The sequence below is a fragment of the Phacochoerus africanus genome, chromosome 15 (genome assembly GCF_016906955.1).
Source record: "Phacochoerus africanus isolate WHEZ1 chromosome 15, ROS_Pafr_v1, whole genome shotgun sequence".
NCBI classification, from domain to species: domain Eukaryota; kingdom Metazoa; phylum Chordata; class Mammalia; order Artiodactyla; family Suidae; genus Phacochoerus; species Phacochoerus africanus.
The window spans coordinates 120,857,159-120,883,024 of NC_062558.1; the positions used below are offsets into that span (position 1 = coordinate 120,857,159).

General features: G+C 36.5%; 1 protein-coding gene across 5 annotated transcripts in view; it reads left to right on the forward strand.

The window, feature by feature from the left end:
* Positions 1-25,866, forward strand: part of ADD3 (adducin 3) — a 132,303-nt gene that overhangs the window by 69,977 nt on the left and 36,460 nt on the right. The window contains exon 1 of one of the 5 annotated variants that reach the window (XM_047762767.1): positions 7,773-7,871. The exons of 3 other annotated variants lie outside the window; for them this stretch is intronic. The gene's annotated coding sequence lies outside the window, so the exon portion shown is untranslated. Of the gene's footprint in view, positions 1-7,772; positions 7,872-10,841; positions 10,969-25,866 lie in introns of those variants that run through there. One more of the 5 variants, XM_047762768.1, reaches the window with a different exon arrangement.

Genomic DNA, 25,866 nt, shown 5'->3' on the forward strand with positions numbered 1-25,866 from the left:
GAGCAAATCAAAACAAAAGTACTATTTCTGGGAGTTCATTGATGGCCTGTTGGTTAAGGATTCAATGTTGTCATTGCTGTGGCATGGGTTTGATCCCTGGTCCAGGAACTTCTACATGCTGAGGGTATGGCTGAAAACAAACCAACAAAAAGTGTTTATAATAAGAAACTGCATGTGTCATGAGTGATTCATATGTTGTGTGGCCATATCACATTTTATTTTCACTTGTTTTCTATTCTGTCTTTGAACTTTTCTCCAATATTTGTAAATGTAGGTTTTTTATTTTTTTAATTTTTTTATGGCCGCACCCATGGCATATGGAAGTTCCGGGCCCAAGGATTGAATCCGAGCTGCAGCTGAAACCCATGCCACGGCTGCAGCAACTCCAGATCCTTAACCCACTGTGCCAGCCAGGCCAGGGAGCAAAGTCACACAGCCACAGAGACAAGCTGGATCCTAACCAGTGCACCATAGTGGGAAGTCCTTGATTATAGTCTTTTTTAATAGTACATAAATATTTATTCTTCATTTTTATGTTGATATTTATATGTAGTCTTTGTCATCTTTTAAAAGGTGCTTAATAAAATGTGTTGTTTTAAAAAGTATTATGCTGTAGTTGAGTCAAAGCCATGTTTTTTTCCACTGGAAGTTTTAGCATTCTTCAGATACAATACTGGCTCACTAGTTTGGTTAATTGGAATCATGCCCAATCTTTAGACCTAATATTTTACCGAATTTGAACCTCAACTTTATTAGGCTTATCTCACCAATCATTTTATATTATGTTTATTTATTTATTTATTTATTTGGTCTTTTTAGGGCCGCACCCACGGCATATGGAGGTTCCCTGGCTAGGGGTCTAATCAGAGCCGTAGCCAGCCTACACCACAGCCACAGCAATGCCAGATCCTAGCCGTGTCTGCAGCCTATACCACAGCTTACGGCAACACTGGATCCTTAACCCACTAAGAGAGGCCAGGGATCGAACCCACAACCTCATGGTTCCTAGTCAGAATCGTTGCTGCTGCGCCACAACGGGAACTCCTATATTATGTTTAAATACATTTTTTTTAATCTAGGAAATAAAAATTATTCTGAATATTAACCATATCTCGTTTATCCCCAATCTTTTCTATCATATGACTTTTTAGTAATTGCTTCCTCCTTAAATCCTCTATCATCTCTTTTAACAAATAACTATCAAATATTAAATAGACAAAGGCCTTTATTCATTTACCATCGATAATATTTTTTGAACATGCCCTATGCTAGGTCCTGAGGGGCTCTGCCCTGAAGTTTCTCACAGCACATGTGAGAACTATGTCAGTGAACAGAAAATTGTGAGTCAATGTAATGAGTGCTTTGTTGGAGGTGGGCCAGAGGGCTGTGGGACTTGAGGCTTTAAACTTCAAGGTGGAGGCTTCTAGGAGGCTTTCCTTCATAAATCATCTTCGCAAGGGAGGCAAAACCAGAGTATTCCTAAAGGAGAGATTACAGAATGTGGCCAGAGATGCCCTCAGACAAGAGTTCACTTCACCAGTTTGGTGAGGCTCTCATCTTCTGAAGCATGAGCACCATGGTCAGCATTTTCATCAAGGAGTTATCTATGTTGTATTATTACTTCAGAGAACAGTTAACTTGGGGAAGAAACGTCCATGCTGAGAATAAGAGCTGCTCTGTCTCTCTTATGGGTTCTAGGGCCATCTCTGACTTATATATCATAACCCCAGGATGGCGGACTGTTCTGTAAAGATAATTCCTACATAGAATTCATGCACCCCTTATCACCTTAGCTTTGGTTTGTTTTTGTCCAGGCCTTTTTTCTCTTTTTGACTTTTTCTCCCTCTGCCAAATCTCTTGTGCTGTTCAGTTGCCCCTCAACTGTCTGGGCTTTCTTTAACCCAGAGTTTCCCCATGGTATGTGTAAAATTGGCCTAATATGAAAATAACTTGTAATGAAAAATAACTACTCTGCTTTTTCTCTCTCTTCTCACTAGTTGTGTGATGCTGTTTAACCTCCTTGAGTCTCAGTATTCTTTCCTATAAAAGGGGCATGATAGTACTGATAGAGTTCTTGTGGGTGGGACATGGGATGAGTACGTAAAGCACACAGCAGCCTGAATTATTCCAGTGGCACTTTGACTGCTTAGTGGCAGTCACTTCCCTGAGAACACAGGAGTTTGCACACAGTTGGTTTTTACTCTTTTTAAAATTGTATGACTTTTAATATGGTCTATGATCATCTCCCTGCCTCCCATTTTTCTGGCACTTTGCTTTCCTTTTTGGTGAGTGTTCACTCTTAGTTGTTTTGCTACTTTGATCATAACCGAGTACCCATTTACGCAAGTATATCTATTCAGCAGATGTTTATGGGTGGTTTCATTGTGCTAGGTGTGCTTGGTGCTAGGCTTTGGAGTACAGAGGTGATCCCATTCAAGAGGAGGAAGCACATGGAGTTCCTGTTGTGGCGCAGTGGAAACAAATCTGACTAGGAACCGTGAGGCTATAGCTTCGATCCCTGACCCTGCTCATGGGTTAAGGATCCGGCATTACTGTCTGTATTGCTGTGAGCTGTGGTATAGGCTGCAGACATGGCTCGGATTTGGTGTTGCTGTGGCTGTGGTGTAGGCTGGCAGCTGTAGCTCTGATTCGACCTATATGCCATGGGTGTGGCCCTGAAAAGAAAAAAAAAAGAAAGGGAAACACTCGGAAGCAGCCAGCTGGTATGAGGAGTTCTGTAATGTTATTTAAAGCATTATGGGAACACAGAGGAAGGAGCTTTAAATTTTGATTAAATCAGGAAAGTAGATTAGATGGGAGCCCTGAATTCTCATTTGGTGGATAAAATGAGGATCATGGAACTGTTTATACAAAGACAGGTAGAGATATAAGGTATATATGGTCAACATGAAGTCAAAAGTCTGTGCTTTCCTCCCCCACCTCTCCAGTTCTTCTACCATAAAAGTAAACAGAAAAGAAAGCCTTTTTTTTTTTTTTTCTGATTTGAAAACTACCTTGCCTCTGGTGAATAAAGCATTCTGGTTTATGTGCAGTTATTTTATTTACATATATATGCAAAATCAGAGCAAATGTAGGGGTAGCACAAGTGTTTAAAAGCAATACATGAACGTGCATATTCTTGAACTGTGTTTTCATACTGTCAGTTTTCTCTCCACTTCCTGTGTTTCCTTCCATTGATCACTTACTATATGCCTGGCACTTTACAAAGATTCTCTCTTTTAATCCATACAACTCTATGAGTTAAGGTTCTCCTTGTTTAGCAGATGAGAAAACAGACCCAAATTTAAAAACCCAAAACCAAAAATTTGTTTAAGATGCTTTGGCTTGTAGGTAGTTGAGCTCTTCCTCTGAGCCAGCATTATCTCTAGTTTCTGTTCTCTTCATCTTAAAATGAAGTGTAGAGCTGCTGCTTAAGAGCCTTAGAGTAAGCCCATCCAATAAATTACTGACCAGTTGGATGACTGTACAGGCAGCCAAAACTTTCTAAGTTTTAATTCCTTCACCTAAAAAATTGAGTAGCTGGAACAGATGAGTCTAATTCCTTTTAACTTTATGATTTCTTCTTAAGCTCCTTACATGTACATATCTGATCGTTTTGTTCAAGCAAGTATAAGTTATGGGATGTAGTGGAAAATATTCCAAAGCATAGATTGCGAAGGCATGACTCCTTGGAGTTTAAAATTACTTTTAAAATCAAAACAGTGATTGTTTTTAGGAAAGTGGGAGAAGGGATTGCCTGGGAATAGTCATGAGAGAGCTTTTCTGGGGTTAAAATAATATTCTTTATCTTGACAGGATTTGGGGTTATACAAAGTATATACTAACATTTCTGCATTTCATTCTATGTAAACTTTACATCAAAACAAAAAAGCCGTAAGCAAATATTGAGCTCTTGGTAATGATATGCATGCAGAAGTGTTTATGGGGAATTATACTGATGCTTATAATTTACTTTAAAATGCATGAAAGATAAGATGATGAAAAGAATGGATAGATATGTGATAAAATACGTGTAGTACAGTGTTAATAGTAGAATCTAGATATTGTATATATGGTACTCATTGTAAAATTCTTTCAAATGTGCTGTATGTGTAAATTTTTAAGAATAACATAATACATATATATTAGTATTAAATATTATATTAATAAATTATTGAGGGGGAAATCACTTTAAGAATGAATTGATAGGAGTTCCCTGGTGGCCTAGTGGTTAAGGATCCAGCATCGTCACCTGCAGCATCTTGGGTCACTGCTACGGCATGGGTTTAACCCCTGGCCCAGGAACTTCCACATGCTGTAGGCGTAGCCAAAAAATTGACAATTTCATATCTACAGCCTCTTCTCTCAAAGGGTCTTTGTTAATGCTACCCAAGGCTCTAGTGAGAGTTTAAGCAACCTGATTTAAACAGCTCAGAGAGACCTTTTCTTTCCTTAGCCAACCTTATAGGTGGGGAAGTTCCTCCCCTTAGACATTTCAGACTAGTCTGAATGTCCCACAGAGCTGAAGCTTGCCAAGCAAAGTTCATCTCTGTGGCTGAGTCACTAATAGTTATACCATATTTCTAGAATGTAGTGTCACCATCAGCCAAAGGCTAAACTGTTCTCCTCCCGTCTCCTACCCCACATATATCCTTGGTCAGGTGATGTTTGTTGAAGAAAAGACCCTTTTTTGAACTTGTCCTTTGTTTTCAGTCTACCACTGAAAATGCCTTATATTCTCTACCATGAGAATGCCTTATATTTTGTTAACAAATCACACTTCATGCTTTCAAAGCACTTATAGTCGGAGACAGTTTCTCATTGTGCTGCTTTGAGTTCTGGCACTTGAGAGCATCTTCATTCTGAAGATTATAGAATGCCCTCTCGTATTTGGAGCAGAGAATTTTCTTCTCTTCATTGGTTAAGCCCTACCCGCTAGTGGTACCGAAATTGAGTGCCCCATCCAAGTGGTATTTGAAGATATACAGGGATTAGGACGGCATGAACTCTTGGGCAGCAAAAGCAAGGGGGAGGTACCTAGAATAATGAATTCAATCCTGGGAATAACTAATTTCATGCTAAAAAAAAATAGCTGAAATACGTTTTGAATTATTTTGTTCTAAAGATGCCACCTTTTTCTTTCATGCCAGTAATTAATCACAAGTCATTTTACATCCTAATAACACAAGCTGTTTGTTTGAAAATTAGAGTTGGAGGGCAGGGAGAGAAGAGGATAGAATACTTTTTTTTTTCAGCATATGGAGGTTCCCAGGCTAGGGGTCCAACTGGAGCTGTAGCCGCTGGCCTACACCACAGCCACAGCAATGCCAGATCCAAGCCGAGTCTGTGACCTACATCACAGCTCATGGCAACGACAGATCCTTAACCCACTGAGAGAGGCCAGGGATCAAACCCACGTCCTCATAGATACTAGTCGGGTTCGTTAACCTCTGAGCCACGACCGGAACTCCTGGAATACTTCTTGAGTTACACATGAGCCCATGCTATAGTGGTTAAGCCTCTGACACTCATTAGTGAATATTTTTATTTAAAACCCACAAAACTGATGAGGAGAGGGAAGGAGAAATTTGATGACTTGAGAGCTACCCTAGAAGATTAGATCTGTAAAATTACATGAATCCCTGAAACAGGCAGGTGTATGTGAGTGCCAAATAATGTCTGAACTAACCAAGAAAAACTTGCTTTTCTTCATGGCTGTGGTAAAAGTATTGGTTCCCAACTTTCACGTTTATAAGGATTTTTTAAAGGGACTAAATACACATTGGGCAGGCAGCTGTGTAGTCAAAAAAGTATTGGCTGGATTTCACATACTGGGGGCTTGTGGATTCCTAAGAATGTCACACCTTGTCTGTGCCAATAAATCAGTGTCTATTCTTGATACTAAATCTGATGTCATTGGCAGATTTTCCTCTTTATTGGAAGGGTGATATTCAGAAGGGAGGGTCCCCCCCCCCATGAATTTTGCTCTGAGATGTTTTTATGGTTTCTTTTTCTTTTCTTTCTTTCTTTCTTTCTTTCTTTCTTTTTTTTAATGCTATGAAATAATACTGACAAGTCCCAAGAAAACTGGATCTGGATTTCATTTTGTCTCTTCAACTCTGTGTGATCCTGTGCACATTCCTGACATGTTACAAACAGCTTGTGTCTCTGAATGTGCCGTATCAGTTTTCAGTGGTGAAAGCCCCAAAAGGAAACAGACTGACTCTTCCATGCACAAACAGCTGGGCAGTTGTGGATGGAATTAATTGCTGATATATATTGGCTCTGTTTTTCTTCTCTTGTCATTTCCTTTGCAGCTGTGAAAGTGAAGTTTGACTTGAAAACACATTTCCAGCAGTGCAAATCCAAAAAGTATCAAGATGGGATTCTTCAAATATAATTTACTACCCAAATGCTACCTTTGAGTTGTTCAATTAGGGGATTTGATGAGGAAGACCAAGGGATGGCAGCAGGTGATTCGTAATTAAGCATATGAATGAAAAAAATAATTATATCAGGCACGTGAACTATGAAGGGAGTATTCTGGAATGGGTTAACTTATCATATGGCAAGAATGACCTCATAATCCAACAAAAGGCTCGATCAGTCAGCACCTACCCCCAGGATTCTGAAAGAGGGTGTTCTAGGCCATCTCTCAAAATATTGAAATAGTCAATGGTCCAGACTGATTTATTGTTCCAGTGTAAGGGAGTAGCAGTTGGAGAGGGTATTGTGAAACATATATCATTAAAAATATTTTCCAGATCTTTTCCCAAAGCCCTTTCCATTGTTTGTTTTAAATTCTATGTAAATGATTATAGAGCTTATTTTTTACATGCTTGGGTATTCTACTGAGAAACCTATTTTTCATTTCATGGCTTATAGGAGTTCAATTAAAAGTAACTTTTGGTTGTGTCTCTGAATGTATATATATAAAAAGTAGTATTGATTAAAATCACTTTGAACAATAATCAGATGTTTAGTAATAGTTTCAATAACTGAATTATTTTAGACACTATTAAAGATTTATATACAGTATGTATACATCCTATTGAATATTTATTTGGAAATCAAAAAATTTAAAAATCAAAACATAGAATTATTTGAAAAAGTGAGTGATCACAAAAATTTTAAGGCATAGTACATATTAGTTATTTTCTTTAAAATAATTATCCCTTTTAATATGTTTATCTCAGTATTATACCAAAGCAAGTTCATAAATCACGTCCCTTATTTTTGAAGGTGGCTCTTGCTAGTTGTTAAGAAAATGCTTGTGTTTCTATATTTTTAGTTTAGGGCTTGAGTATTGGTAGGGAAAACTAGATAATGCTTGATCATGTTTGGGTCCCCTGTCCTGGCCAGATAGGCCAAAGTCAAGTTCCAGAGTGAGCAGTGTTGCTGACACCTTGAGATATGCAGAAGCTACTATTGCTAAACTTAGCAGTTGGCATGGTTGGACTTCCTTTACAGTAGTCCACTTCCACCTAACATTCTGTTGATTGAGCTGTGTGATTTACTTTGCATTTTATCTTTACTTTCTTCATGAAAAAGCAATAATCTGTATTTCATTTCATGGCAGGAAAGCAAATCTGCAAACATGAACTTTTCCCCCATCTCTTTGAAGAGAATTATCCAATTAATTTTGATTCAGAGGCCCTAAAAAATATTGTGGCAATATTAGTGTGCAGTTTGCTCTCACTGAAGTCTGCCTGGGTGTGTTGTTTCCCCCAGAGTGGGCTCCACCCTTGCTCTAACCACACGGTGTGGATATCTTACTGTTTAAAACAAAGTTCATTTTTAGGGCAGCATTGCATCAGAATTGCCACACAAAAACCAGCTTAAGAAATGTATAGCAGCTTCTATTTTTTTGTGTAAGTAAATACAAAGTTGTCTATTGTAATACTGATATCTCACAGCTTAGGGGGGAAAGCATAGATAAAATAGATGGTTAATTTTGTGCCAGCTGCTAGCAATGTGCAGTATTCTTCTTGGGGAGGAGCCTGTGGCTTTATCACTCAACTAAATTTTTTTCTGTTAGTTTGCTTGTCTGATTTTTTTTTTCTTCATTAAACAGTTTGCTGAATTGTTCTTAATTGTTTGGGGGGTGATGTTGACTGTTTAAGGAAAATACTGGTAGTCTCTCAAACATGCTAATGATTTAAGATAAAAATGCTTGATGTACTGTTTTGCATTGAATTTATTGGACTCATTAATAGAATAATCTGGCAATACTGTACTTCAGGATATTATGGCATAAACTTTGTGTGTAAGAGTGGGTTCATTGAATTAAAAAAAGGCAGCATCTAAAGAGCCTTTATTTCTGGCATAATGATGCTTTGTCCTCCCACTATTGGGTATTTGTCAGAAGAGTTGAGGAAGGCTGCAGCCCTGAGTTCTGTTCCATGCCTTGTCTGTGCCTCTGTGTTCTTTCTAGAGTGTGTGACGTGAACGGTAAGTTGAACTATAGGAGTTTTATTGTTTTTCAGTGAGGTCCATGTTCAGCAATATTTCTCTGCAAATGGGGTCTAACTTGTCTTCTTCTCACATATTGGAGTTCTGTTCATAGTTTGGTTTTCAGTGCCTGTGACATATTTAATTACGAACTGACCAAAGAGGATATGTTGGGAGAGGCTGTGCTTTGTAATGTCTGTACTATTGTCTTCCTCTCCTGCCTGTTCACTGTGTACCCTTGTGGGGTGGACACACCCATTTGGTACATGAAAGTTGAATTGTTTGCCTCAATTGAATCAAAGCTGGATGTTGAAAATGGCAGATTTGTGTAAACCTTGCAGGAGTGACATTGTGTCATCCTTTTGGACTGAGACTTCCTAGTATTTCCTTGCTTCAGCTTCCTCTTTGCAACTTGATAGTAATTGTGTTTAGCTATTTTGTAATAATACAGGGATCTAAGAATAAAGTAAAAGTGTGTATCATAGGAAAAGACACTATCCTGGGAATCATGAGGCTGTTACTTTGGACACTAGTTTCTTCACCTATAAAATTAGGAATTTGGGTTAGATCTTTAAGATCTTTTCCAGTTTAGAATCCCCTAATTCTCTTTGTAGAGGACACATGCCTATTCCAGAGATGCTAAAGGGAGTGTGTTAGAATGGAGAAAAAAATGTTTAGATGTTAACCCAGAATCATACTTATAAATGAGAAAACTAAAGCTTTGCTTTAAATAAATCATATATATCAGAAATTTTTAAAATTTACTGTTTCATATCTGAGCAGTAGAATTAGGTTTATAAATATCTCTTCAACAGAAAATTAATTTTCAGTCTGGAACTAGGCGAACCTCTTGCCACAGGAGTTGTGTAGATGTTTCATTGAATTTTGGCTATACTCAGTGTACAATTATTAGTTGAACAGCCTTGGGTGAATGGCTTTCAATTTTTTTTTTTTGTCTTTTTTAGGGCCAAACCCGCAACATATGGAGGTTCCCAGGCTAGGGGTCTAATCGGAGCTGTAGCCACCGGCCTACTACGCCAGAGCCACAGCAATGAGAGATCCGAGCCATGTCTGCGACCTACACCACAGCTCACAGCAACGCCGGATCATTAACCCACTGAGCATGGCCAGGGATCGAACCCACAACCTCATGGTTCCTAGTCGGATTCGTTAACCACTGTGCCACTACAGGAACTCCCTCAATTTTTTTAATATATATATATTTTATCTCATGACCCAATACACACACTATATACATAACAGTTAATCCCTAAAATTATATTTTAACAGCACAGAAAACACACTGCTATATTTTCTGTGTTGATTCATTAAAAAAAAAAAATGTTAGTTTCACAGACTTTGTAAAACTTATAGTTACCAAAGGAGACAGGTTGTGGGGGAAGGGGTGGGCTGGGGTTTGGGATGGAAATGTTGTAAAATTGGGTTGTGATGATGGTTGTACAGCTATAAATATAATAAAATTCATTGAGTTTAAAAAATGTTGGTTTCAATCCACTGAGCTAGATGATCTCTACTATCCCTTTGAACTCTAGGATAATACAATTACTCTTAGACTTTTATAGCTGCTCCAGAGCAAAGCTTGTCAACTAGTTTGATGTTAAATATTGAAATTAGAAGATTTACTACATAGATTTTTGGGGGGAACTTTTCTAGGAAGTCAATATTTAATATCTATAACAGTACTCTATCTTACTTATTCTTGTGATAATTATGTAATATAGAGAAAATGTGGGTTTTTTTCACATAGCCCTATTATGTAGCTGCACCTCAATCGCCACCTCTTTACTCCAGTATGCTATACAAATTTTATTCATGTATTGGTGAAAACACACATTACTGTGACATGAAGAAGTCCTTTCTAGAGAATTAAATTGTGTGTTGTGTAGATTAGGTATAGAGTATCAGATTACCCTTGATAAGACCCCATCCTTGTCTTCTTCATCAGAGTTTTCCCAGGGCTTTGCAGAAGTTCCCTTCCCTACTTTAATGTATTTCTAAAATGTATTAATTTTATAACTCAAAAAATGGACATGGTAAAAAGATGAAACAGCACAATGGGCATATGACAAAATGTCTCTTTCTCACCCTAATCTCTGAGCCCTACTCCCAAGGGTGGGGCTAGGGGTGGGGGTTCTCTCTTTTTCTAGAAAATTTCTACCGATATGAGTGTACATCTTTTTTAAAAAGTACAAATAAAATTATACTCTACATACCATTATATATCTCCCTCATTCTTTTTAGTGGTCATATGGTACTTAAATGTGTGGATGGGTGTACTATAGTATATGTAATCATTTACCTTTTGAGAGATATCTGAATTATTTTCAAGTTGTTCCCTTTCTGCACTATCAGGTAGACTTAGGCTATCAGCTTCTCTCCTACCTCCCTTTTGGGACAGAATCCAGAACACAGGTGCTATTGGAAAGGAGTGGTAGTGCTGTGTGGAGATGGAAGAACCCCTCACCTACTTCTCTTCCTCTGGCTAGAACACCAAAGGTAGGCCCCACTGCCCCAGCCAGTCATGAGTGGGTTAGACTGCCCTGGGAGTCCATTTTCCAGCAGGTTAATGAAATAACAGTGGGCTCAAAGTCTGGTAACTGGAGTGTGAGATTGTGGGCAGGTCACTTAACCTCCTTGATCATCCATCAGTTTTACCATCTAAAAAACAAGAGGTCAGAATAGATGAATTTTAATGTCTCTTACAACTGTAATAATATAGCTTTGACTTAAGCTATATAATGCAAATTATATGAAGTTTCTGTTACTTAAATTAAAAACATGTTTTGTGTATATTGTGTGGTCTGTAATTTATTTGACCTGCCATATGGCGTAAGCTATTTGAAAGTTTAGCAGTGTTTTTAAAAAGAGAAGCTGAATGTTATATTTTATATAAACTCTCCTTTTCTAAAAAATCACTTTGAAAAGTGCAAAACCCATTTGAAATAAAAGCAAATCCTTTTATCAAGCTTGAATACTTATGAAGAAGATTCTGAGTGAGGCGATATTTGTTTTTAAAATGGATCCTTGTAATTTTCAATGAACCCAGCCATTCAAAGTTAATCCTAAGGGCCTTGAAACTTGGCTTCAGTCCCCTTGTTTAAATTATTTTTACTTTCTAGCCTTCTAATCCATCTCCTTGTTTCACTGAATGCTAAAATTGATGTTACTTGGAGTTCCCATTGTGGCTCAGCGGTTACAAACCCAGCTAGTATCCATGAGGATGCGTGTTTGGTCCCTGGCCTCACTCAGTGGGTTAATGATCCTGTTGTTGCTGCGAGCTGTGGCGTAGGTCACAGATGTAGCTTGGATCCCACAGATCTGGCTTGGGTGTTGCTGTGACTATGGCTGTGGCATAGGCCAGCAGCTACAGCTCTGATTCAACTCCTAGCCTGGGAACGTCCTATGACACAGGTAAGGCCCTAAAAGGCAAAAAAGGAAAAAAAAGAAAAAGAAAAAAAAATTTAAAAGGAGTTCCCGTCGTGGCGCAGAGGAAGCGAATCTGACTAAGAACCATGAGGTTGTGGGTTCAATCCCTGGCCTCACTCAGTGGGTTAAGGATCCAGCGGCATTGCCGTGAGCTGTGGTGTAGATCGCAGACTCGGCTCAGATCTGGCATTGCTGTGGCTGTGGCATAGGCCAGCAGCAACAGCTCCAATTAGACCCCTAGCCTGGGAACCTCCATATGCCGGGGGTTCGGCACTAAGAAGGCAAAAGACTAAATTAATTAATTAATTAATTAATTTTTAAAAATCAATGTTACTTGACATAGCTAAAGTTTTCTGATTTGGTGCTGAGGAAATAGCCTTTGAGGTGAACTGTATGCTGTCATCCTGCCAGCAAAGTTATCAAGTTACATAGCAAAGTTATAAAGTAACAGAAGCAAGAATTTTTGCTGCATCACACTAGGATGTTTAGCATTGCCTGTTTCACAATTTTACTCTTATAATTCTGTCAAATGACAGCTGTCTTGAAAGCAGAATGGACTAAGAACATCATCGTTTGATTTGTATCATTATAACAGGAAGAAAAAAGTCATTTTCTTGGCCTGGAGGTAGGGGAGTCTGTGTGTGTTTGTGTCCTGGTGACCCTCGCTTCTGTAGCAGACAACTTGACATGCCTTGAATAAGTATTCTTCCCTAAAACCTGAGATTATTTGTGATCCAAATAATGCTAGTATTCATTCCATGTTAATTTTCATATCAATTGTTAGACATAGTTCATTTTAGCAAAATGTGTTGAGGACATTGTAGAAGCCAAGCACTGCATTAAATGGTGGGAGTACCTAGATGGCAGAGACAGTCTTGCTGGAATCTACTAAAATTACAACTGTTCTTATTCACGCCATTGTTGGAGTTTTCCAAATCCATTGGTAAGTAGAACTGGGCAGAAAAATTTCCTCAAATTTGAGTCTGAGAAAATAGATGAAAAGAAAGTATATTTTCAATGTTTAAAAAGGAGTATTCATGCTGTTAGGGCAGCATCAGTTACTGTGGAGGCATACTCTTCTGTGTGTGGATCTGTGAGTGACAACAATTTCTAACTAATTAATTTCTAAACAAAATAAACAAATTTGTGATGCTTGGATTGATTGAGCCCTGATTTTTGCCTACAATTGCAGTTAGTGTACCTTGTATAGTATAATGGCTTAAACAATTGCTTGGATGAAACTAACCTTGAAAATTGTCAAGCTCTGTCTTGACGACACATCCCAATATCTTCTTTGTCAAGTTACCTTATCCACTGTGGCATTTACGACTAAGGAAATTCTCCAGAGTTAGAAATATACAGGATACTGCTGCCTACAGGATGTTGAACAAACTTTGTCTAAAACATTTGAAACTATTTTAGAAAAACTGTTCTATGATAGCAGAATCAGTCAAATAGATGGTAGTTGAGCTGAAGCAGAAAGCTGTTTTAAACAAGAGAGAGAAGAAAAAGTCTAATCATTAGTCTTTTATGTATGCACTCTCAGAAGGGACTGCTCATTCTCTTTTAGAGCCCAGCTTTTGGCTAGGGTCCTGTGACACACAGTGGGAATTCACTTCCTATCAGGAAACGCTGTTTTTCAATGTATTATCTTGTTGAGACAACCACAGTGGACAATAGGCTATTAATGTATTAGAACAACAAGTGTCATAACTAAGCCAATATTTGCTTTGTTTTGAGTGTTGCCCTAAAAAAAAAAAAAGAAAAAGAAAAGGAAAAACTTTGGCTGAGCTTCAGAATACATTTGGCTATCAGTAACTGCTGGGTACAAAAGCCATGACAGTTGAAAAGAACAAAGAAGAAAAAAAGTGCTTGAATAATGGTGATGAACTTTTGAAGGTTTACTCTTCTGACTTCCTATCCACAGAGAGAGAAGAATAAATTATAGGATTTCAAATATATCTTTCAGGTATGAAAATGTCCACTTAAAACCCTGTTTTGAATTTTAGAAGCTATACCAAGAAACTGGTATAAAGAAGAAAGCCTTCAATTCAGGTTCACGTGAAAATTATCAGAATCTTTTAACTCCATTCATGGAGTGGTTAGTTAATATCAAGTCACTACTGTAATAACATAAAAAAGACTGTAATAAAATTTCAGATTTGGGAGGTAAGGCCAGAAGTCATCTAGTTCAAACCACCTCATTTTATAATTTATGCCTTACTTCTTAATTGAAATCTTCCCTTACGGTCTTAATCCAGAATTCTATTTATCAGCAATCCTCAACAATTCTTGTATATCTTATATTTATCTTTCATTTGGTGTTTATCATAAATTGGTTTTTACTGTCAAGTTACCTCTGCATGGAGTCAATAGAGAATTTTAGTTCTCTATAATTAAACTGGAGAGTTTAAGGATAGGACCTAGGTCTGTGCTTTATATCTCTTTATACCCTTTCCCTAACAGCTGAATTACTGTTTATTGATTGATTGGATAAGTAGTTTTTGGTTATTTTAAGATAACATTTTGTAGCGTTATTTGTACTGGTCTCACAACAGAACAGTAGGTATAGATTTTTTTTTTAATGGCTCTTTTTACGGTTCTTTTTATACCTTCACATTTTTTGTGATTAGTTTTTAGTCTGCTTACATTTCATACACAAGTTACAATATTCATTATCTCAGCCATCTTGGGTACCTGGCCAGATCAAATCATGATTAGCCCAGTTTTCAAGAGTTACTCTAGATTCTCTGCCCTAGTTTCCTCTAAGACTGGAGAATGGGATATTATGAGTCAGTAGTCCTGCTTGCCTCACTCAGTTTAATAAACCCTTATTGAGTATCTGTACGTGGACAATAAAGAAAGGAAAAAGATGTTGACCCAGTTACTGGGGCAGACAGACCTACTCAAATAATTCAAAACAGCACAAACTATGACAGAGTGCTTTGGGAACACTAAGGGGAGAAAAAGGCTAATGCTGGTGGAGAGGATTGGAGAAGCCATCATGGAGGGAGTTGGTTTTTTGAGTATGACTTCAAAGTTTGGATTAAGATTTGAATTGATAGGGTTATGGAAGGGAAAACGGTCCAAGTGTGTGAGAAATAATGTGAGTAAAGCATCAGTCAAGGTAATGGCTTTTGTTTGGGAGAGTCATCATTTTCTGCTGAGTGTGTGGGAGATCCTTAAAGGCTTCTGCATCCTATTTTCAGAGCCTGAATTTTAGAAACCACCTTCCATCCAAGCCTGATTCCTAATAATTTTTTTTAAAGATGGGATTCCAGGATGCTTTAAAAACAAACAAACGAACAAAAAAACCTAAGAAAATTGTGTGTTTGGAAAATTATAGTAGGTAGCTTTGTGTTTCTCACTTGTAACCATGAACCCGAAAGATTGTAGTATCCATATTAACTTTTAGATGTTTAAAGTAACACTTTACAATTCTATAAAGCCCTTCCTGGACAATAGAGATAAAAAGTAGATGTAAAATATTTACCAAACTTTGGAGAGCTACTTAAATTGCTAAGCTCCATGAAGATTGCTTTTTATGTGACAATAAAGTACTTGATGTAGGCTTTAGGTCCAGCTAAATAGGCACCATAGAACTAAGCTGTGAGTCTAGCCTTTGTGAGCCTCAGAAAAACAAAAATTCTACTCCAAGCCTGAATTTAAAATACAGCAAGGAATTTAAGTGGACCTTTCAGGCTTGCATGAATGGGCACAAAAAGCTGAGTCATAAAGTTTACTCTAGTGAATTACCATAAAAGCTTGAAACAGAAGTGTTCTTATTATTTTAAAATGGTATAAATGACTGTAAGGTCTTATGAAAGCACAGACCAAAAAAATCTGTTTGTGTGTTTTTAACCCTAAATGCATACCTACAAACCCCTTAATAAAATCAAGAAACTTGGTGCTTGAGGCATTTAGGTAGTTTTTCTTTTTCATGAAAGCTAACATTTTATTTAATGTACATTAGCTTTTGAAATTTATTGCTGAAACTTTTAAAGAAATTTTTTAATATTCATATTTTAAATATTTTCTTATCTTTATAGATGATATGACCCATATTCTGTGTATCATATGCTGCTCTAGATAAGGTGAAAAGTCTTGAGTAAGATAAATTGAGGGACTTGGGCAAGTCACATCTCTCTTGGGACCTGTTTCTTCATATGGGGAAGAGAGGGGGTAATACTACATGTAATAATATCTTATATCCTATTAAGCTGTAATACTTTAAATTCTAAAGTTGCTATTCCTCTTTCAGTTTTATTTAGATAATTAAAACTGATATTATCAGGGCAGGCAGTATTTATTTCTTGGGAGAGTTGTTATTTGGATTTATCAATGTTTTGTTTCTCTATTATCCTTACAAGTGTATTCTTCAGCCTATTGTTTTTGATAAACTTTCCTCCATAAATTAAATGATGAGTTAATTTAAGGCTTCCTCTTGTCCCCTGAATTTAACATTAGACTTTTTAGATCTTCTTTCAGATTTTTTAAAAAATTTTTTATTAAGACTTCAGTTGATAGCTGTGTATTAGAGGCTTGGATTGTTATCTCTTTATCTTCATATTGTCTCCAGTCTCCTCACTGTTTATGTCAGAAGAGAATTTCAATTTCTTTTCTTTTATATGAGTTAATTGTCATAAAATATCAAAATGTGTGCACACATTTTCAAGATTCTTATTCACATTAACTAGGTTGACTTTTCAAGGTTTAGTCTTATTTTATACCAGGTCAGAGCCTAGACTTCTTCAAGTGGATTGACAAGCCTGTATGGCAATAAATGTTCAGCACAGTTGTAGATGAAATAATGGGATATGTATAATCTCAATATTAGGATCCAGAGGACTCCTCTCACCTCTTTCTAAAGCTCACAATTGTAGTTTAGCTTATACGTTGTAGAAGATTAGATTTTGTGAATGATCAGGGCAGTTTACTTATTTATTAATGATTTAATAATCAAATTCCTGAGGGTCATACCTTGTACTTCATGCTTTTATGTTTTATGTTTCATTGTAAGAAAAATACAATCTATGCAAACATATTTGTCAAAGAGTTCGTTCACATTAGAGGGGGGACTTAGCTTTGGGGCTGAATGGGGAAAGAATTGGAAACATTTACCAAGGTATAAACTTGAAATGACACAGAATTTGAAAACATCACTGGGGACTAGAGGTAGTAGAAGGCAGAGCTACAATATAGTGGCTAAGAAAACAGGTTCTGGAGCAAGTTGCCTTGAATTTATATCTCAGCTGCATGAGTATTTGTGTGTGACCTTGGATAGGTAAGTTCTATATGCTGTTTCTTTGTAAAATGAATATGATAATAGCACCTACCTGTCTGGCCATTGCTGACTACTGGCCATTACCTTTCTCTCCTTATAAAAACATACTTTCATCAAAGATTGTGTTTCTAAGTCTTTCACTGTAATTAGTTTAATGAGAAAAACATGAAAGCTAAATTACTAACATGGATGGTGTCAAGTAACAGAACTAGAGTGGCTGAATGCCTGACAAAGATTTGGGATCTAAGGCAGACATTTGTATACAGGGCAGATTCCTAGCAACAAGCAAGAACTCAGGTGTACAGACTGTCTGTATAGGGGAGGTTGGACAGTAGGTTTCAAATCCTGGCCTGTAGATAGGTCATGGGGACAGGGTCTTTTGGCATAGGGACAGAGTGTTTCAACAAAGGGTAGTAAATGATAAGAGTCTAGATGGGGAATTAATGCCAAGGAGGTGGTCTGCATGGCATAAGAAACCCCCTACTATAAGCCAGGGTATGAGCTCTCAGGTGACCTCAGGGAAAAGTAGAAACTGATAAGGGTCTAAGACTGAGACCTTGGAAAGAGAATTCAGGCCATGGATCTTCCGTTTTGAAAGTATTGGGAGATGCCTGATAGAAAAACAAGAAAGGGATTTAAGCTGCTTTAGAGAGAGTGGAGTGGCTAAGAGGTTAACAGAGTTTGATTACTAACAATCAGATAAAAGCATTGCTAAAGTGAAAGTCAAACATCAGAATGGGAGCAGCAGCAGCAAGACTAACTTGATGCTGAGTTGCCAAACTAGTTTTTTAAGGTTTCTAATAATCCTGGGGCCCAGAACCTGCCGAATCTGCAGGTTAAGGTTTAATGGTCCCTGATGTGGGGAGAAGGGCAGAAATGCAGCTCATGTGTACACATGGCAAGATATCTGATAAGCTGAGCAAGTGGCTTTTTAAATCTGCCTTTGCTTGAATAAAAAGACATTCCATCAGACTGGAATATTTTGTAATTTGATAAGTACTTTAACAGTGTTTCAGCTATGATGGAACAGTAGAGTCCACTGTATCTTTAATTTGCAGATGATGTTCATTGTGCATCTTCATGGGAGTTTTACAAAGAAATTTCTGTTCAGAATCTGATATGACAAGAACATTCATATCTTCTTGGTTCAGATTTTCTTGGAAACACTGTTTCTTGGTCTAAAACATAAGTTTGCAAAAGTCATGCCATTGTGGAAGATATCCATCCTGCATCGCCCTTAGTATATCAAATGGTATATCAAATGTCATTTAGGTTGCCATTTTGATTTCTGTAATTCCTAACGAGCTGACTTTGATTTTGCAAAGATGTGTTATCTGTTCACACTTTTGTGATGATAAAATGCCTCTTAAAATAGTTATTATTAGAATGGTAATTCCATTGGAATAGTATGTATATTAGTTTTCTAGGGCTACCATAACAAAGTACCACGAAATGAGTGGCTGAAAACAGCAGGAATCCATTCTCACTGCAATTCTTGAGTCCAGAAGTCCAAAATCAGGGTGTCAGCAGGGTTGGTTTCTTCTGGCGGCTCTAAGGGAAATTCTGTTTTGTGCCTCACTCCTAGCTTCTGGTAGTTGCTTGCTAGCATCTTTGGTGTTCTTAGGCGTGTAGCTCTATCAGTTCAGTCTGTGCCTTCATCATCACGTGACTTTTTCCCCCTATGTGTCTCTGTGTCCACATATCTCTTACTTTTCTCTTGTAAAGACACTAGTCATTGGGTTTAGGGCCTGCCACAGTCCAGTATGATCTCATCTTAATTTGATTACAAATTAAGACTGTGTTTTCAAATAAGGTCACCTTCTGAGATAATGACATGAATTTTAGGGGACACTATTCAATGTAGTACAGTATGTAATATTGGACTTTAAAGGATGATTCATTTGAAAAAACTTGCTTCACAAAAATAGGTTTTTTTATTATAAAAACAGATTTTCACAGTTGATAAACATCTCTTCTCATGAACTTCTACTTAAAACCATTATAAGAGTTCTAAATGGCAGGTTATGACCAGTTTTTTTTTTTAAAGCGATTTCCAAGTGCTATTACCTATACTTAATAAATTACATTTTCATGACTCAATATTAGACTTTACATAAAAAAAGGTGAAGTTATGATGATCTTGAAATCTTCCTTACTCAAAATCTGGAGGCAAGAACTACTTCAAATCAGACTTCTTTGCAGTAACTATGTATTGAGTTACTTACAGCTTTTGGATTGACTTTTGCAGCTGTATTTTATAAGTTATGGCCATAAAAGCCAAAAATCTTTAGTTGGGGTACTTGAAATAGTAGATCAAAATGAACTCTTGGGGTTGACTCATACCTTGTATTCTTTAACATCTTGTATGTTTTCCTCCAACTTTAATGTGAGGAACCTTGCCTCCTATTTTTTTGTGCCAGCCTCCCTCCTGTCCCTCACTGGTCACAATAACCACATTAGGAATGGACTATTAGAAGTTCCATCCCCAAATCAACTTTCTGGACCAGGCTTTTGGTAAATGTTTTGTGTTGCAAACTCTGAACTCTTTTTTTTAAATAATGAGCCTTTATAGGATCATTTACATTTCTTTAGAAAGAAGAACTAGAATTTCTTGAGTTCACAATTTTTGAAAAATAAGTAGGTGTAAGATTGGAATTTAGGAGAGTTAAGTTTTCTATATTACTTGTATTCTGATACTCACTTTGGAAAAAGTTTCTTGAGGTTTCAGTGTAGATATACAGTAATAGGTAAGAGTGAATTTTCCTCAAACATTACTCTCAAGCAAATGTCAAAAGCAGTAGCTTTAAATTTTTCAAGCTCAGGACTGCACAAATAATTAAAAAAAAAAAAAAAAAAAACTTTTTTCCAGGACTACTAAATAGTAAAAAGCCAAAGATTTAAGGTATCTCCAGAAATTGAGAGTAATGACTCTTTCTTTAAAAATCATAATCTCCAGTGATTCCACTTTTAAAAACCTCTCATTTATCATGAGCTGTCAAGTTCTGGATAGTTTCCTGGATCTCAATTTAAAAATTTTCACTGATACCAGGGGACTTAATAACAGAAACTTAATGTCTGAGAAGCACATTTGAGTAATCAATTCACTAGTCTCTGTCAACTTTCTCTTAGGAAAAAAATCCATGTTTGGTTTTTTTCCCAACCGCTTCCCAGTACAAACTCCATGTTGAAGACAAATGATGGCTGAGGGAATATATACAGAACATTCATCATATTTTGTAGAAAGGACGGTAAAGGCACTGAGGCCATGTGTTTTGGATTCTGCAAGATACTTGAGGGATTGTCCCTCTCTGGTTGATTGTTTTATTCATCATTTTATATGACTATATATTTATTTAAAAATCAGTTTTGTGTTTGCTTTTCCAAATGATTCATGTTGGGAACAATTTGAGCTAAGTCTAGAAAGTTATTGAATTTAGGCTTCAAGAATACACACTTTTCTGAACTGTTCACACATGTTTTCATGTTTCTAACTCTGTCCCTTGCATGGCCATTTTAATTGGTAAATTTGACCTATTTATAATGAGAGTGTTTTTTTCAAGTTATCGATGAACATTATTTCCACTCTTGACCGTGTCTGAGCGAGTGACACCTCTTCTCCCCAAACCTACTCTTCAAATACAGAAGTCTAGCTCACTGTTCCTTGCAATCAGTAATGTTGATCAGTAAAATATTCTTTGTCAAGTATTGGTACTTAAGTGGAAAGGAGGTTAGATTTATCCTCTGCTTTGTCAAGCAGTGACTGCCTTTATTCTTTGGATCACTCTGCTCCATATGACCTAGCAAACACCTACTTGATATTTTGTACTTATTTGTCTGCATTTATATTTTTTGAACAGCTGTGTTTTATGGTTACATACAACTACTATTATATGCCAGTTGTAGAAGCACAGAATGTATTTTTCATGTTTGCTAAAATAGCTTATCTTAGTTAGCAGTATTACTTTTATTTATAAAACAAAGTTTGGAACTGAAATACTCTTGTAGGTATACCTTCCAGGTGATCCTTTCTCTGTTTTTTAATAAATGCTGAGCCAGCTATCCAATTCCACTAAGAATAGGTCCCTTTGAAACATAAAGGGTTGTTGTTACTGTTATTATCTTATTGTTGGCATTTTTTTTTCTTGCTTAAGTAGGATTTTTTAATTGAAGTATAGTTGATTTATAATATAATATTAATTTCAGGTGTACAACATAGTGATTCAGTATTTCTACAGATTATATTCCATTAATTTACAGGATAATGGCTATAATTCTCTATGCTATACAATATATCCTTGTTGCTTATCTAATTTGTACATAATAATTTGTATCTCTTAATCTCATGCCCCTAATATGCCCCTCTCCTCTTCAGTAACCACTAGTGTGTTTTCTATATGAGTCAGTTTCTGTTTTGCATATACATTAATTTATAAATTTTTTAGATTCTATGTATAAGTGATACCATACGATATTTACCTTTCTCTGTATGACATATTTCACTATAAAATTCTCTAGGTCTATATTGCTGCAAATGGCAGAATTTCATTTTTTTCTTATGGCTGAGTAATATTTCAGTATACATATATACTGAACACCACATCTTCTTTATTCATTTATCTATTGATGGGCACTTGGATTGTTTCCATATCTTGGCTATTGTTAAATAGTGCTATTATAAACATTGGAATGCAAGTATCTTTTTGAATTAATGTTTTCATTTTTTCTGGATATATATCCAGTAATGGAATTGCTTGATCATATGGTATTGTATTTTTAGTTTTTTGAGTTAAGCTGGATTTTTAACTAAGCCCCAAATTAATATCATTTACTAATTGACTATAGATTCATTATTTCCTAGGTGTTTATATTGAAGCTTAGAATTTATAGTCTTATTTTAAAGATATGCTCAACAGAAGTCATTTCAAAAGAACAAAAAAGAATTCAGAAATTTAAGAATGATTTGGATCAATTTTATGATTCCAGCAATAGGCCAGAGAAAGTTAAATTTCCTTATATGTACCAGTTTGATAGCCATACAAGACTTTGTTATTATATTGCTTTGAGAATATTTATCATTTGAATATTTGTGAATATTGTGATCCTATAATATATTTTCAGGTGCCCCAATAAAGATGGTAATTAAATTTGTAACAGCTGTATATACTTCCAGGAAATGACATTGAGCCATTCCATCTTTTTTGATCAGTTCTTCCACACCCAATTAAGATCTATAACCATGAATAATTTCTTATTTGGTGAAGAACATTTGGTAATCTCAGGCATATTTTTTTTTCTACTTTTTTAAGGCCGCACAAATAGCATGTGGAAGTTCCCAGGCTAGGGGTCAAATCAGAGCTGCAGCTGCCAGTCTACACCACAGCCACAGCAACATGGGATCTGAGCCACCTTGGCAACCTACACCACAGCTCACGGCAACACTGGATCTTTAACCCACTGAGTGGGGCCAGGGATCGAACCCACATCTTCATGAATACTAGTTGGATTCACTTCCGCTGTGTCACAATGGAAACTCCCTGAGGCAAATTATTAAACCTCAGTTTCTTCATCTATATAGTAGGGTTACTGCCAATGTAATCTTTTTCCAAGGGTTGATTTGTTTCATTATAAATAGCTAAAGACCTTCAACTCTTTCAAAATAATGCTAAAGTAACTTTAGAGATAAAAATGTAAATTCGAACGCAATTTATTATTACCCAGGGCACAGTCAATGTCATTCTGCTATAGCAGTCATCTGTTGGGTTAACAGTTACAACTTCCAAAATACTGATCCTTGCCCATGTGGTAGTGTTTTCAGATGGACTTGAGCCAGTTTAAGGGCTCTTACCCTGCATGTAGTTCCTCTTTGGAACTCAAAATTGTATGGACTGTTTCATGATATTTCATGATACTATTCATCTTTGCCTACCTCATTGTGCTTCTTGTCCATCTCCTAATACCCCTTGTTCTTATGTATCTTATTTATCTGGTTTGCTAAGTACTGATAGGAAAGAAAACCAAGTATATAGAGTGACAAATATGAGGAAGCAATACTGTGCTGCAGAAAGAGCTAGGAGAACTTAGATCACCCTGATGATGTTAAGGGTGTGATCTTAAGCCTATCTCTGTATGAAGACCTCTCTCCTTAGTAATCTAGAAAACAAGAGATTTGGACTGGTTGTTCTCTCAATTTTTATTTCCGAGTCTTAAAAGAATTTAAGTGAAAAGGCAGATCCTTAACTTACCAGGAATATGTTAATAGATACTTCTTAATCTTTAAAAATCTAGTTGCTTAAAGAAAATGTGTTCTTTAGGTATTGGAGTCAAGCAAACCACTGCTATAGAACTGCTTCATTTTACATCTACTTTCTGTGCATGCTAGACAGACAGTCATAACATTGTATCCATTTACATGTACTAGAATGTTTAGCCATTCCATGTAGCCTGTTCTTCTCAGTCAATAGTATTTATAAAATACCTACATAAACTGTGTATCGTAGGCCTTGTTTTTTTCTTATACTTCATTGAAGGAGTAAATTTTGACCATGGTACAGATAATGCTAATAAATGTCACTGTGATGAATATATTGAGTATTGTAACTTTAGAAAAATCACTCAACACTTCTGAGTTTCCTGTCATCTATAAAATGTGATCCTTGTATTTAGTCTGAAATATTCCAAGAGAGCTCTCATAGAATCAGATTCTAGCAATAAGATTCTAGTGCTTTGCGGGATAATTAAATCCTCTCCCATTTGGACACTTAGAAAGTGCCATCTGTGTTACTCAATGCCATTTTTTTTTTCTTTTTCTTTTTTTTTAACTTTTATCTACCTCTAGTTCAGTTTTCCAGATCTGCCAATTTCCATGTCAGTTGTATATAACATTTTGGCTAGCAGTTGAAAGTAGTTCATGTATTTTATAGTTTAAAATAAAGTTTCAGAAGTTCCCGTCATGGCGCAGTGGAAGCGAATCTGACTAGGAACCATGAGGTTGTGAGTTCGCTCCCTGGCCTCACTCATTGGGTTAAAGATCTGTCATTGCCGTGAGCTGTGGTATGGGTTACAGATGCGGCTCTGGCATAGTCTGGCGGCTGTAGCTCCAACTGGACCCCTAGCCTGGGAACCTCCATATGCCTGGGGTGCAGCCCTAAAAAGCAAGTAAAATGAAATGAAATAAATTAGTAAAATAAAAAAGTTTCACTGGTCAATCTGAGGATGTGGCTGTCATAGTTTGTGCAGAGTTCATGTTTTTATCTAGAACTTTAAATACCTTCACAGTCTTATAGTAATCTTTTCAAGAAAAACTAAATATACCAGCATTTGTCGTTGTTGCTTTTAACCAAATATGCTGCTTTAAAATCTCAACGTATCTTTGATTATTGTTTTAAATACAGAATAGTGGGCCTGCTACTTGAAAGTACAGCCATCTTTTTGCTTATGTTCTAGAGAAAACTGTTAAAACTTATAAGAATTTCAAGTTTGGAAACACTTTTTCTAAGTAATAACTTTTCATAAGATTTTTACCATTCCCAGCCTAGAAACAATACAAACCAGATCAATTTGGAAGGATTTGTGATATAGTGAAATAATCCAGTTCAGCCACCTCTATGGAGTACTCTGCCATTGTGGGGACTATTCAAACATAAGCAAAGAGATCCCAGAAACTAAACTAGACATAGGTACAAGTCAAGAAAATTGAAAACAACGACAACAACAAATGCTGACATTGAGTAATACAGATAGCATAGATAGTGCCCAAATGGAGGAAAACTTAGTTATCCCACAAAGCACTAGGATCTTGTCACTATAATCTACCATAAATATTTCTTTTAAAAAATGAAGGAATCATTTCTTATTCCCTTTCACCTCTCTAGTACATATTCATCCCCTCCCCAGTTTCTGTCTTTGTCTCTCTCTCTCTCACACACACACACACTTATTTTCCCTTCTATTTCCAATATGACCATGGCCTTTAAGAGTTCCTAAGGCAGTGTTTTTTGAGCTGTAGATTATAAAAATTTATTGGTAGATTATGAATTAATTTGACCAGCATTTTTTTTTAAATGAAGAGATTAAAATAGAAGGTATTGATTGTACCATATAGGAAGGGAAAATATCATGTCCTGAATTTATTTCAGTTATACTATCATGTATTTGTATGTGATTACAATGTAAAATATATTTCTTATTGTGGATTGCCAGTTTTTAAAAGTTCAAAAACTGTCATTCTAAAGTATTTCGTCTAATTATGTCTTGAACCTAATGTTCTTTAAATATACATATTAGCTAGTTACTACATAAATATTTGGATAAGATTTTTAAAGCTAGAATTTTGGGAGTTCCAGTAGTGGCTTAGCAGTAACGAACTCACTAGTATCCATGAGAATGCAAGTTCAATCCCTAGCCTAGCTCAGTGGGTTAAGGATCCAGCATTGCCATGAGCTATGGTTTAGGTTTCAGACGTGGCTCAGATCTGCTGTTGCTGTGGCTGTAGTATAGGATGGCAGCTACAGCTCTGATTCGACCTTTAGCCTGGGAACTTCCATATACTGCAGGTGCGGCCCTAAAGACAAAAAAGGGAGTTCCTGTTGTGGCACAGTAGAAATGAATCCAATTAGTATTCATGAGGACACGGGTTCGATCCCTGGCCTTGCTCGGTGGGTTAAGAATCCACCATTGCCATGAGG